General features: G+C 39.2%; 1 protein-coding gene across 1 annotated transcript in view; it reads left to right on the plus strand.

The window, feature by feature from the left end:
• Positions 1-16,089, plus strand: part of CSMD1 (CUB and Sushi multiple domains 1) — a 1,679,419-nt gene that overhangs the window by 1,083,165 nt on the left and 580,165 nt on the right. The gene's annotated exons all lie outside the window — the stretch shown is intronic.

Raw genomic sequence — 16,089 nt, forward strand, 5'->3', positions numbered from 1 at the left:
CCTGGGTGTCCATAAGTTTCCAACTGTTTTTTGAGAAGAGGGAAGGGAGTGAAACAACAAAGGGAGGGGATCATAAGAGAGTCACTGAGGGGAAAATGAAGAGAGCACACTTAAAATAACCACCGTTGGCAGGCCATGATCTTCAGCTGGAAGAAGAAAGGGCTCACCTACATGTCCCTCAACTTAATATAAGCAGTTTTTCCTTAAAAACAAAAATTTCTTAGTCACTTAGCTTAAAAGATTTTAGAAGGCTCCACAAATGCCATGAACTTGATTGTTGAATAGAACCTTCCTCAGTACTTTTAGTTAATATTTCCTCAGTGGCAATCTACATGCCTTGCTTATCCCACAATATAATTAAATAAGAGCTGTAACCACCTTATATGAAGACCATTTAAACATACCAATTTATATATCTTTATGTAGATTCCATCAACTTTTATACATTTAACTTTAGCTTTCATAAGGATCCAATCAATAACTTTTGCTCTTAGAGGAGAGTTTAGAAGGCTTTTCCCTTTTGTCCCTGTCTATTTTACCTACTTATATATAAAAGGCTCTGGGATCCCCAGAGCTGGGTACAGCTGAGGAAGTCAGGCCCTTTGGCATAACTATCCCCAAATAACTATGAGACGAAAGAAAGTAAACATGTTAGTCTCTCAGTCTTGTCCTTTGCAACCCCATGGACTGTAGGCCACCAGGCTCCTCTGTCCATGAGATTCTCCAGGCAAGAATACTGTAGTGGGTTGCCATTCCCTTCTACAGGGGATCTTCCTGACTCAGAGATCAAACCTGGGTCTCCCACTTTGCAGGTGGATTCTTCACCATTTGAACTACCAGGGAAGCCCTGGTGAGATATCACAATAAAAATTCTTCTAGTCGTTTAAGTATGTAACTTAAAATTAGGGTAAATAGAACAGACTTGTTTAGCATTTAATGTTGGGGACCAGTAGGGGCTCCCTCTGGCTCATTAACTTTAGGTAGGATAGTGACAATAAATCTTATTTAATTATGTAAATGTCTATTTTATTAATCCCATTCTAAATAACCATCCAAATAATTTTTTATTCATTTGAAGTAACTCACTTAAAAAAAAAAACAAAACTCATTGAAATAATCATTAGACCTTTTTTCCTCTACTTTTTTGTTGATAATCTTAATTGTTCTAATTAGCATATGTATGAAAAGTCAAAAAGATATGACATGGGAAGAGGAACTCCCCAGGTCAGTAGGTAGGTGCCCAATATGCTGCTGGAGAAGAGTGAAAAACTAGCCCCAGAAGGAATGAAGAGGCTGAACACAAGTGGAAACAATGCCCAGCTGTGGATGTGTCTGCTAGTGGAAGTAAGTGTGGTGCTGTAAAGAGCAATGCTGCATACGAACCTGGAATACTAGGTACATAAGTCAGGGTAAATTGGAAGTGGTCAAACAGGAGATGGCAAGAGTGAACACTGACATTTTAGGAATCAGTGAACTAGAAAGGACCGGAATGGGAGAATTTAGTTCAGATGACCATTATATCTACTACTGTGGGCAAGAATCCCTTAGAAGAAAAGGAGTAGCCCTCACAATCAACAAAAGAGTCTGAGATGCAGTATTTGGGTGCAATCTCAAAAACAACAGAATGATCTCTGTTCATTTCTAAGGCAAACCATTCAATATCACAGTAATCCAAGTCTATGCCCCAACCACTAATGATGAAGAAGATGAAGTTGAATGGTTCTTTGAAGACATGCCAGACCTTCTAGAACTAAAACCAAAAAAAGATATCCTTTTCTTCATAGGGTGCTGGAATCCAAAAGTAAAAAGTCAAGAAATACCTGGAGTAACAGGCAAGTTTGGCCTTGGAGTACAAAATGAAACTGAACAAAGGCTAAGACAGTTTTGCCAAGAGAACACACTGGTCATAGCAAACACCCTCTTCCCACAACACAAGAGAAGACTCTACACATAGACATCACCATATGGTAAATACCAAAATCAGATTGATTATATTCTTTTCAGCTGAAGGTGGAGAAGCTCTATACCATCAGCAAAAACAAGACCAGGAGCTGACTGTGGCTCAGATCATGAACTCCTGATTGCCAAATTCAGACTTAAATTGAAAAAAGTAGGCAAAACCACTAGGCCATTCAGGTATGACCTATATCAAATCTCTGACAATTATACAGTGGAAGTGACAAAGAGATTAAAAGGTTTAGATCTGATAAACAGAATGCCTGAAGAAATAAGGACAGAGGTTCATAACATTGTACAAGAGGGAGTGATCAAAACCATCCCCAAGAAAAAGAAACCCCGAAAGGCAAACTGGTTGTCTGAGAAGGACTTACAAATGGATGAGAAAAGGAGGGAAGTGAAAGTCAAAAGGGGAAAGGAAAGATATACCGATCTGAATGCAGAGTTCCAAAGAACAGCAAGGAGAGATCAGAGAGTCTTCCTAAGTGATCGGTGCAAAGAAATACAAGGAAACAATAGAATGGAAAAAAAATTAAAGATCTCTTCAAGAAAATTACAGATACCAAGGGAACACTTCATGCAAACATGGGCACAATAAAGGACAGAAATGGTACAGACCTAACAGAAGCAGAAGATAATAAGAAGATGTGGCAAGAATACACAGAAGAAATATACAGAAATGATCTTAATGACCTGGATAACCATGATGTGTGATCACTCACCTAGAGCCAGACATCCTGGAATGTGAAGTCAAGTGGGCCTTAGAAAGCATCACTACAGAATTCCAGCTGAGCTATTCCAGATTATAAAAGATGGTGCTGATTAAGTGCTTCACTCAGCATGCCAGCAAATTTGGGAAATGCAGCAGTGGCCACAGGACTGGAAAAGGTCAGTTTTCATTCAAGTCCCAAGGAAAGGCAATACTAAAATTATTCAAACTACCACACAATTGCACTCATCTCACACACTAGCAAAGTAATGTTCGAAATTCTCCAAGCTACGCTTCAACAGTACCTGAATCAAGAACTTCCACATGTTCAAGCTGAATTTAGAAAAGACTGAATTTATGTCTTTAGAGGGACCAAAGGTCAAGTTACCAACATCCGTTGGATCATAGAAAAGTAAGAGAATTCCAGAAAAATATTTTCTTCTGCTTCACTGACTATGCTGAAGCCTTTGTGTGGATCACAACAAACTGGAAAATTCTTCAAGAGATGGGAATACCAGGCCATTTTGCCTGCCTCCTGAGAAATCTGTATGCAGGTCAAGAAACAACAGTTAGAATGGGACATGGAATAACGGACTGGTTCCAAATTGGAAAAGGAGTACATCAAGGCTGTATATTGTCACCCTGGTTATTTAACTTATATTCAGAGTACATCATGTGAAACGCCGGGCTGGATGAAGCACAAGCTGGAATCAAGATCGCCAGGAGAAATATCAATAACCTCAGATACACATATAACATGAACCTTATGGCAGAAAGTGCAGAGGAACTAAAGAGCCTCCTGATGAAAGTGGAAGAGAAGAGAGAAAAAGCTGGCTTAAAACTCAACATTCAAAAACTAACATAGCATCCAGTCCCATCACTTCATGGCAAATAGATGGGAAAGCAATGGAAACAGTGAAAGACTTTATTTTGGGGTCTCCAAAATCACTGTAGATAGTAATTGCAGCCATGAAATTAAAAGACACTTACTTCTTGTGGGGAAAAAAAAAAAAAAAAAAAAGCTATGACAAGCTTAGACAGCATGTTAAAAAGCAGAGTCATTACTTTGCCTGCAAAGGTCCATCTAGTCAGTGCTATGGTTTTTGCAGTAGTCATGTATGGATGTGAGAGTTGGACCATAAAGAATGCTGAGCACCAAAGATTTGAGGCTTTTGAGCTGTGGTGTTGGAGAAGATTCTGGAGAGTCCCTTGGATTGCAAGGAGATCAGACCAGTCAATCTGAAAGGAAATCAATCCTGAATATTCATTGGAAAGACTGATGCTGAAGCTGAAGCTCCAATACTTTGGCCACCTGATGCAAAGAGCTGACTCATTAGAAAAGACCCTGATGCTGGGAAGGGTTGAAACAGGAGGAGAAGGGGACAACAGAGGATAAGATGGTTGGATGGCATCACTGACTCAATGGACATGAGTTTGAGCAAACTCCAGGAATTTGAGATGGATAAGGAAGCCTGGCGTGCTGCAGTCCATGGGGTCGCAAGGAGTTGGACACGACTGAGTGACTGAAAAACAACAACAGTGTTTTTGTAAGACCCATTGAGAAGAAGCCCTCAGTGAAGCTTCCTAAGTCAGTTTTTCTCATTCCAGTAAAAGTTCTTAGGTTAATTTGACCTTTGTTTTATAGGTATCAACAAAACAGTTGTTTGCAGTGAGGGCACTCTAAATTTAATACTTTTTTTAGTTTTTCTAATTTTCAAAGGATCCATTATCTGGCCACCAATAAATTAAAGCTCCATGGTGATGAAGATGATTAAGAATGCTAAAAGACCTCTTACAGGCCAAAAAGCAGCAAGCACACAATAAAGCAATCTAGGAAAATCAGATAGAACATTTATATCTCAAAGTCACAGAAAAATCTAAGCTTGCCCATAGAAGGCCTTGCTTAAGATTTTACCAAGCCAGCTTTTAATTTTTAACTGCAGTATGCATCACTTCATGGCATATAGATTGAGAAACAATGGTAACAGTGACAGACTTTATTTTCTTGGGCTCCAAAATCACTGCAGATGGTGACTGCAGCCATGAACTTGAAAGATACTTGCTCCTTGGTAGAAAGGCTATTATAAACCTAGACAGCATATTAAAAAGCAGAGACATTACTTTGCCAACAAAGATCCACATAGTCAAAGCTACAGTTTTTCCAGTAGTCATGTATGAATGTGAGAGTTGGACCATAAAGAAGGCTGAGCGCTGAAGAATTGATGCTTTTGAACTGTGGTGCTGGAGAAGACTCTTGAGAGTCCCCTGGACTGCAAGGAGAGCAAGCCAGTCAATCCTAAAGGAAATCAGTCCTGAATATTCATTGGAAGGACTGATGCTGAAGCTGAAACTCCAATACTTTGGCCACCTGATGCAAAGAGTCAACCCATTAGAAATGACCCTGATCCTGGGAAAGATTGAAGGCAGGAGGAGAAGGGGACAGTAGAGGATGAGATGGATGAATGGCATCACCAAGTCAATGGACATGAATTTGAGCAAGTTCCAGGAGATGTGAAGGACAGGGAAGCCTGGCATGCTGCAGTCCCTGGGGTCGCAAAAAGTTGGACCTGACTGAGTGACTGAATAACAACAATAATGCATCAAAGAGCCCCCTCAATATTTAGGGCAAGATTTAATTTTTCCAGTTAGCTATGTACTTGCAAGTATGAGCTCCATTCCTTATTTCCTTCTATGATGGAGCCACCTCAGGATCTTTCAACCAAGCCCCAGGTATTTTTTGTTAAAAGTGAGCCTGCCCCCATCCATACCTCTCCATGGGTGCAAATTCTCTAGGTATCTTCCACCTGAGCCCCACCGATATCTAGACTCTAGATGTGTATTTCCTGGTGTCTTCCCAACACCCCCTCCCCAACATCTTACTGAGAAGGGGCAGATATCTGCTATACCCCACCAACTAAAAATTCAGGATCCCAACAAATACGGGAGATCCAAGGACCAGGAGATACTTAATAAAAGCCGTCCTGAACTCCCAAGAAAGCGGATGGGTACACGGGGCCTCTGCCGGTACCATGGCTCCAGTTTCTTGTAGAGTTCAGACAGAGGACTGAAATACACTCTGGGTCCTTCCTTTTGGTCGCCAAAGCTGTCAAGTAAAAAATATAGTCACAACCTGAAAGTAGAGTTATTTTATTTGGTAGGAATGTTTAGGATTCTGAGCCCAGGAGACAGCATCTCAGTAGCTAAGAGTACTGCTCTAAGGAGGCTGGTGGGGAAGTCAGGCTATATACAAGTTTGCAACATAGAGAGCAGACAGTCTGACCATCACATGAACTCTCATTCACATTTGGAGGCCAGAAATTGGTGATGGCTGTGGCATTTCTTGCTTATTAATATGGCAAGAGATATTTTCATTTCACAATACCAATGTGAATATTATTTTTGCCATTTTTGAGTATATAGTGTGTATTTATATAGAAATATAAGCTAGTTTTAGGAGCTTTATTTTTATAGATTTCCTAGGACTTTCATCTTAGTTGATCCTGTAAACTACAAATAAAGACGGTTTTATTTTCTTTCTTTTCCACCTGAATGTAGTTCATTTATTTTTCTTTCTTGGAGCAACTGGCTAGTACCAACATTACAAGGTTGAATAAGATTAGTGAGACATTCTTATTTTATTCCTAATCTTAGAGGGAAATCATTCTGATTTCATCAGTAAGAATGATATTAATTATACATTTTTTCATAGATTCCTTTTTATCAAATTGTGGAAGTGTCCTATTTTTAGTGTTGGGAATTTTTATAGAAATGGGTGTGGGGTTTTGTAAAAGCTTTTCTATACCTATTGAGGTGATCTTTTTTGTTTGTTTAGTTGTGAACATGATTAATTACATTGATTGATTTTCAATATTAAACTAGCTTTACATTCTGAGATAATCTTAATTTGGTCATGATGTTTTATCCATGTTATATAATGTTGGATTTGCTATTTTTAAGGTTTGTTTTTTTTTTTTTTTTTTTTTTGCCCTTATGGTCACAAGACATATTGGCCTACAGTCTTTTCTTGCAGTGACTTTGTGTGATTTTGCTATCAGAGTAATAATATTATTCTTATAAAATTATTTAGGAAACATTCTATCCTCTGAAATATCCTGGAAGAGTTTGTGAGATTCAATAATACATCTTCCCTAAGCTTTTGAGAAATTCATCAAGTGAAGCCACCTGTAGTTAGAATTTTCTTATGAGTTTTTTAAAAATTATTACTACTTAAGCTTCTTTTCTCAGAGAAGGCAATGGCACCCCACTCTGGTACTCTTGCCTGTAAAATCCCATGGATGGAGGAGCCTGGTAGAGTCAAGATATGACTGAGTGACTTCACTTTCACTTTTCACTTTCACGCATTGGAGAAGGAAATGGCAACGCACTCCAGTGTTCTTGCCTGGAGAATCCCAGGGACGGGGGAGCCTGGTGGGCTGCCGTCTATGGGGTTGCACAGAGTCGGAAACAACTGAAGTGACTTAGCAAGCTTCTTTTCTACCTGCACACCTATTCCAGTTATCTATCTCTATTCAAATGAATAGATTTGATAATTTGTATCTTTCAAATTTAAAGGAATTTTTCAGTTTAATCTAAGTTGTCAAGTTTATTGGCATAAAGTTATTTATAATATTCCCTTATCATCTTTAAATCAACAATGATAGTAAATTTCCAATTGCTGATGTTGGTAATTGTGTTCTTCTATTTTACCTAGTTATTTGTCTATGGATATGTCAGTGTTAATGATCTTCTCAAAAAAAGTACATTTGGTTTTACTAATTTTCCTGTATTAGGCTTATTTTTCTTATATTCCACTGATTTTGTTCTTGCTATTTTCTTTATTCTGATTACTGTTGGACTAATTTGCTCTTCTTTTCCTAGTTTCTTAAGATTGAAGTTGTGATTTAAGATCTTTTTTTATTTTCTAATGTGGGTGTTCAGTGCTATAGATTTCACTCTTAGAACTACTTTAACTGCATCCCATAAAGTTCATATTTATCTTTTCATGCAGTTCAAAATACTTTTCTTTTTTTTATTATTTTATATTTTTTATTTTTTTTAACTTTACAATATTGTATTGGTTTTGCCATATATCAACATGAATCCACCACAGGTATACATGTGTTCCCCATGCTGAACCCTCCTCCCTCCTCCCTCCCCATACCATCCCTCTGGGTCGTCCCAGTGCACTAGCCCCAAGCATCCAGTATCGTGCATCGAACCTGGACTGGCGACTCGTTTCATATATGATATTATACATGTTTCAATGCCATTCTCCCAAATCATCCCACCCTCTCCCTCTCTCACAGAGTCCAAAAGACTGTTCTATACATCAGTGTCTCTTTTGCTGTCTCGTATACAGGGTTATTGTTACCATCTTTCTAAATTCCATATATATATGCATTAGTATACTGTATTGGTGTTTTTCTTTCTGGCTTACTTCACTCTTATACAAAATACTTTTCTACTTTCTCTTGTAATTATTTCTGCTAATCGTGGGTTATTTTTAAAGCATCCTATTTAGTTTAAAAATATCTAAGGATTTTCTAAGGATCTCTGTGGTCAGAGAACATACTTTTATGGCTTGAATCCTTTTAAATTTATTAATAATGATTTTATGGCCTAGAACATGTTCTCCTTGGCAAAAATTTCACATACCCTGGAAAAGAATGTATGTTCTACTATAGTTGGGTGAAGTGTTCTTTAAAGGTCAATTAGGTCAAATTAGTTCATAGTAACGATCAAGTCTCTAATGGTTTTAGTGATTTTGTGATTACTTGTAGCTGATTTGGTGAGAGGTAGACTGGAATCTTCTGCTACAGTTGTCAGCTTGTCTATTTCTTTTTGTAGTTTTATCAGTTTTTGCTTCATGTGTTTTGAAGCACTGTTATTAGGTACATATGTGTTCAAAATTGCTATGTATTTTAATGAATTTTGATGTTATGAAGTGACCCACTTTATCCTTGGTCCTGTTTTATTTCTTGGCAATATTTTTTGTGTTCTATTAGCACAGCTACTGCAACTTTCTTTTAATTAGCATTAGTATGGTAACCCTCCATATGGATCAATACATCTGCTTCTGCATTTAATCTGTTGCACTAGGTTGTTTTGGATAAAATATTAAAAAAAAAAAGAATCCTGCCTCACATATGGTTGAAAAAGAAATGGATATTTTAATACTTTTTTCAAATAATTATTCTTTTATACTATAACAGAAATAGTAATTATATTTTCTAAATTATTAGCTGCTTTGTGAAATATGAAACGATAACAATAAATGTGTTATACATTAAAAGCTGTTGATCTAGATTCCTTCTTGAATTAATGTTTTATATGTGCATGATTTTATACCACCATGCTTTGGTCATTTGGCAAATAATGATTCATTGAGTTATGAGTTCTTCCACATATTGATACATTTCACTATACAATATCAAAGATATCACAATTGTTTAATGTCATTACATATGTTATCAGAAAAAAAAAATCTTTAAGCAATGGGAAACTGTCAAACTCATGGTATCAGATACAAATTTTTAAAAAATTTAATATTTTAGACAATTTGAATTGTATCACAGAAAAAGGAAGATCTTAGTATTATTATAAAAATACCAGACCCTCTAAAATGGTCTCGCTACTCACTACAGGCAGTTTTGGGTCACATCTTGAAAAGAGATGCACTGGAAATACTGGTGACTCTATCCAACATAAAAATTATTGTTGGAATTATGGTGAGAAAGAACATAGGAAGATAACAATATGCTATTCAGATATTTGTTATAATACCTGATAAGATAGTATAATATAAATTAAAATTCCATATCATCCCTACTGGTAGTTAGGGACTGTGTAGAAATCAGGCGGGACTTCCCTGGTGGCTCAGTTAGTAAACGATCTGCCTGCATTGCAGGAGACTGCCTGTAATTCACTAGTCCCGGATTTGATCCCTGGATCAAGAAGATCCCCTGGAGAAGGGAATGGCAACCCATTTCAGTATTCTTGCCTGGGAAGTTCCATGTGCAGAGATGCCTGGCAAGCTACAGTCCATGGGATCATAAGAGTCAGACACAACTTAGTGACTAAACCACCATCACCTCTAGAGATCATTGACATTACATGTGCACCATCTTTGTTTATTTATTGACTGCCTCCAGTCATGTGACGGGCTTTCCTGGTGACTCAGAGGTTAAAGCATCTGCCTCCAATGTGGGAGACCCTGGTTCAATCCTTGGGTTGGGAAGATGCCCTGGAGAAGGAAATGGTAAACCACTCCAGTATTCTTGCCTGGAGAATCCCATGGATGGAGAAGCCTGGTGGGCTACAATGCACGGGGTTGCAGAGAGTCAAACAAGACTGAGCGACTTCATCTTCAGTCATGTGACAGTAACATATATATATTTTCATATACAAACTGGAAGATCAGAGTTATGTGAATACATCTTATACTCATTTATTGAAATGACATATGAATGTGCCTAGCATAAGCTCACTGTAAACGTTCACTTTTGAACAGAGAAGAGGGATATTCTTAATTGTTTGAAGTCTTTTCGAGACTGTTTTTAATGAAAGGCAATTCAGTTCTTTCTAAATTCTTATAATCAAAATGAATGACTAACATATAATCCAAACTAATAACCAACATTGTCAAGATGAGTGGATGAAATTCATTTGTAGTTAGCACTGTAATTATGTATAATTTGGAGCTGTTTTTGTTTGAAAAGAGTACACTTTATTAGGTTGGTAAAATATTCCTCGTCTGATTTTATTTATACTATTATTCTTGTTTCTTTGGAAATCTTTTGTTTTCCTTAGACAATCTAAATATTCATTCCAGTATTATCTATAAAGAATTCTAAATAATTGAAGCCTAAAATACAAAGCTTTTCTATTTGAATTTAGATCAACTAGTGAACAATTTTCTGACAGCTTTCTTCACCATCAGTTGCTCTCTTAAAGACAAAGTGTACTTATTAAAACTGAATATTAATGAATGGATTGATGGAACAGTACAGACACTGCTGTATGGGGATGCAGCTGGAGTGGGGATGGAGAGCTTATGGATGGGTTCTTGCATTTATTATTCATCCGTTTCCTATGCTAGTAGGAGATGTGCCCTATGTACGCTGCTGCTGCTACTGCTAAGTCGCTTCAGTCGTGTCCGACTCTGTGCGACCCCATAGACGGCAGCCCACCAGGCTCCCCTGTCCCTGGGATTCTCCAGGCAAGAAAACTGGAGTGGGTTGCCATTTCCTTCTCCAGTGCATGAAAGTGAAAAGTGAAAGTGAAGTTGCTCAGTCGTGTCCGACCCTCAGCAACTCCATGGACTGCAGCCTACCAGGCTCCTCCATCCCTGGGATTTTCCAAGCAAGAGTACTGGAGTGGGGTGCCATTGCCTTCTCCACTGCCCTATGTATAGGCAGGAATAAATACCACTATTTTGCAAATACAACTCTTGAAATTCAGAATGTCAACATAATAAGGTATCTAATCACAGTTAGAGCTGAGATTTGAAATGATCTTATTGACCTCAAAGTTTGAAATGAGCAACTTTGACTTTAGTGGTTTGCAATCAGACAAATGACAATGACTAAACATTCTCGCACCTATCCTGAAATCCCAGTGAAGAGAGGTGTGCAGTGTGTGGACATCACAAAGTAACAAAGTAAGGAGTCAAGATACGGTTGAAATGCAGCCTGGAGCCCAGTGTCCCAAGCTGTGCGTTTTAACCTGAAGTTGCCTAAGCTCAGCACAAGGGAGACCTTGTTTCATTTGATTCCAGGTGGGGGAGGTGTCACATACTGATTTGCACAGAGAATCCACATATCTTGACAGCAGACTTGCTACTCACTGCTAGACATTATAGCACCTTTATGTATATATGACATAAACGTCATCCATTTAGATAAATTTAGATAAATTATGTACATCATGTTGTAAGTTCTTTATGTACATTTAGGTTCCTAAGATGCATTGTTAAAATCTTTTATTGTATATAATAGACCCTGTAATTGAATTTAGGGATGTCCCTGATGTCTGTCCTTTCCTGAGCTCCTCTCACCAACCTTCATGACCAAACCACATTTAGCAGCAGTCCCAGGTTGATATGAGCTGCGGTACCCTTCCTAACTGCCCCCCACTTAAGAGTGGCCTCCATGCCCTCGGGTTCTGTCTTCCTGTTTCTTCCACCCCTGCCACATCCTTCATCAAGGATGGTTTTCCATCCCCCAACACCCACACCATCCTAACAGTTGTTCTCAGTTGACAAGAGATGCAAGCAGGGTAGGGCAGGCTGGTACAGAGCAGCCTCAGAAGCATGTTTATTTTGTCAGATGCTGACTATCCTCATCTTCTCTGTGTGTCCTGATCTCCTCTCTGTCCGCACAGCTGGCTTCCATTTTACAGGGCACTCCCAAGTCACTTAATCTTGCTGTTGCAGCTTTTCCTGGTGCTTTTGACACCTATTTATGCTTCTATCATCTTAGACTTATCTTAGAATAATAGAAACATATGTTTATGTTAGGTGTCTGTTTCTCTCACGTTAGATCTCAAGATCCCAAAGAGGAAGGATTATTGATTTCATTTCTTATTACTGTGTCTACCACAGGGTAGACACTATCTTCCTGTTGAATTGCATTAAATTGAAACTAACAAGCCTATCCCTAGGGATGTACAATCATAGCCTCATTAGTACTCAGCTAAACCAATTACGTTAACACCCTTGGTCAGAGAATAGATCAATGACATTTTCTTAAAACATGACCTATGCTCAGAATGGAATTTGGGAGTTGAAAAAGTGATAATTATGACTTCAAAACTAAGTATTTCAAAACAAGTATTTATATTACTGATATTTATGTGTCATCACTCAAGCTAACAATGTATTAATACCAAAGTATAGTGGATTTACAATGTCTTATTCATTTCTACTGTACAGCAAAGTGATCCAGTTATACATATACACACATTTGTGTATATTGTTTTCCATTATGATTTATCATAGATACTGAATATAGTTCTCTTTACAAAAGACCTTGCTCATCCATTCTGTGTGTGTATATATATAATATATATATGTAATACCTGTTGCATAATACACATTATGAAATTAGGAGGCCCTAGATGGAGTTATGTGTCATCAGATGGAAGGAAAAACTGGGGTACATAAAGGAAAACTTACATAATCAGTGAGAAATGGAAAAAAAAAATCTTTTCCTAGCACCTTGCATTTGATTTCTAGCACCAAAGTCCCCTGACAAGCTTAAAAGTGCTTTTAGAATTTGAAAAAAAATTTGAGGAACATAATACTATTCTATGCCATTTACTGACTGCAGGCTCTTTATTTTCTACTGAAGTTTCACTATTACTAGGAAACTGAAGTAGTCTAGAAAAAATATTTGCCAGCGACTACTACCAAAATCACTACAGAAGGTGACTGCAGCCATGAAATTAAAAGACACTTACTCCTTGGAAGGAAAGTTATGACCAACCTAGATAGCATATTCAAAAGCAGAGACATTACTTTGCCAACAAAGGTCTGTCTAGTCAAGGCTATGGTTTTTCCTGTGGTCATGTATGGATGTGAGAGTTGGACTGTGAAGAAGGCTGAGTGCTCAAGAATTGATGCTTTTGAACTGTGGTGTTGGAGAAGACTCTTGAGAGTCCCTTGGACTGCAAGGAGATCCAATCAGTCCATTCTGAAGGAGATCAGCCCTGGGATTTCTTTGGAAGGAAAGATGCTGAAGCTGAAACTCCAGTACTTTGGCCACCTCATGTGAAGAGTTGACTCATTGGAAAAGACTCTGATGCTGGGAGGGATTGGGGGCAGGAGGAGAAGGGGACGACAGAGGATGAGATGGCTGGATGGCATCACTGACTCGATGGAGGTGAATCTCAGTGAACTCCGGGAGGTGGTGATGGACAGGGAGGCCTGGCGTGCTGCAATTCATGGGGTCACAAAGAGTCGGACATGACTGAGCGACTGATCTGATCTGATCTGACTGCCCTTTCAAGGAGCACTGACTGTATTTTTAAGAACTACTTAAAGGAATACCACAACCAGTATTTTTGTGTTCACTCTATTTGAAACCTTTTTGTCCCTTGGAAAAAGGGCACACTGCAATGTTTCAGATCCCATTTATCTGGCTAAAACTGTTTCTAATGAAGAATCCACTGAGTAGAATTCATGGAACATTCTCCCTCTGTCTCTCCCAGTCTTCACAGTATCTGTAATAGCAAATTAATTTTTGTCAAAATATCAATTTAAATAGTTTTCTGGGAGAATTGTTCATTGTTATTGAAGCATGCATCAATTTCTTAATTTCAAAATGCAATAGATAGTTGATTATTTTATTCGCCACATTATTATGACTGCCAACAATGAGATTTCAGAGATCATTTAAATATTAACACTCCTTTACAATGACCTTGTTTTACATTTCTTCTTTTTTTTTTTCCCATTGAAGGATAATTGCTTTAAAATATTGTGTTGGTTTCTGCCATACATCAGCATGAATCAACCACAGGTATACACATGTCCCCTCTGGAGATTCCTTAAAATGACCTTCTTTACTATAGATTCTTTCTCTGTTTCTTGGCTTCCTCATCTGTAAAGAATGGACAGAAATAGAATATGATAATCCCCATGGTCCATTAAAGCTATAAAGCTCTGTGTCCCATGGTCATGCCTTTGCCAAAGTCTAATATGATTCTACAGAACCTCTGTGAGGCTCCCTTTGAGTTCTGACGCACTTGACACTTGCTGACAATTGCTGGTTTAGACATCTTCTATGTTTCTGTATTTATTTTTAAAATTAGTTTATTTATTTTAATTGGAGGCTAATTACATGTTTCTGTATTTATATTCTAGGGTAGCTAGTTAGTTAATGAAAGTAGTGTTAATCTCTCACTCATGTCTGACTCTTTGCAACCCCCTGGACTGTAGCCCGCCAGGCTCCTCTGTCCATAGCATTCTTCAGGAAAGAATACTGGAGTGGGTAGCCACTTCTTTCTCCACGGGGATCTTCCCAACCCAGGTATCAAACCCAAGTCTCCTGCATTGCAGGCAGATTCTTCACCATCTGAGCCACCAGGGAAGCCAGCTAGTAATAGAGAGGGTGACTTGTTAAGTGGTTTTGGATTTGACTGTTCTGCCCACTTCGCCTGTTGGTTGCATTCTTTTCATACCACCTTCCTAAATTTGATCCAGAGCACTTCCTAATCTTCCTGTTTGTAAAAGTGTGGAGGAAAGAAGGACAGGAGAAAGGCAAGTGGGCAGACATGTGGGAAGATTAGGAACCTGAGGATTCATCAGTTTTTAGCTTACTGATGCCATCTACAGTTTTTTGCATGTGTTTTTACATTAATTCCTCAGCTCTCTTTATAGAGCAGACTTTTGTTAAGTGTTCAATAAGAACAAGAACCAATGCTGCCCTTTGTGGGAAGCAGAGAGGGTGCCCGCCTGGTGGGGGACCCTCCCCTCTCCTTGACTTTTGAGGGATTTTAGGGACCAAGATGTTGCTCTGCCCCTTATTGCTCTGACGAAGTGGAGCTGCCTCTGGGTGGGCAAGAGAGCTCACCATCTGGTCCCATCACATAGTCTGGTGTAGGGACAGTACATCAAATGTTTCTCAGAGCAAATCTGGATAGAAAGCAAGAGACAAGGAGTGGGAGGCCCTTGGGCCTGGAGCAAGGACCACTCGAGAAGAGGGGCAGGGCATGTCCCGGGAGAGCTGGAGCCAGGGCCCTAATGGAGCTGGGCAGTGAGGCAGCTCCACACCTGTGTTCCTCTGCTCGTAGTCACTCCTCCCACAGGAAGCGTGGAGAGGAAGCTCAGATCACTAGTGGGGGCCACAGGTTGGGAAGTGAGGGACCCATCCCTGTCATCCTTGTACTTATTAATTCATGAGTTTCCTTCCTTTCCAAAATGTGCTGAGCCCTTAGAATCATGACATGCTCCAGAGGTACTAAGACAAACCAGAACACTGAGCAGGAAAGGCATCTTCTTTTGGAGACAGAAGAGCAGGGAGAGGCTCCAGGGAGGTGACTTCAGAGCTGCACTCAGAGGATAATTAGGAGCAGGTCTAAGCCTGTGAAGTACTGGGGTGGGACCAGGCCAGGCAGGAGACTTGAGCAAACACCCCGAGGTGGGACAAGCCTCCCACCTCTCTTCCCCAGAGGTGAAAGTAATCATGAGGCACTGAGTCTATGTGGAAAGAAGGCGAAGCAAACACACTGGCCAGCAAAGCCACATAGGCTCAGAAGTGTGCAGGGCGGCCAGGGAACACTCATTTGCGCAGGTGCTGTTCATGGTGTGACTCTGAACACCTACATGGCCTGCTGTGGTTTCAGCATCACCTGCCCCAAGACACATTTACTGCTTTCCCTAGGATCCCTGATCCACCCTTTTCTCAGCTTGGCTTGGTCCTGCA

The sequence above is a fragment of the Bubalus kerabau genome, chromosome 2 (assembly GCF_029407905.1).
Source record: "Bubalus kerabau isolate K-KA32 ecotype Philippines breed swamp buffalo chromosome 2, PCC_UOA_SB_1v2, whole genome shotgun sequence".
Lineage (NCBI taxonomy): Eukaryota > Metazoa > Chordata > Mammalia > Artiodactyla > Bovidae > Bubalus > Bubalus kerabau.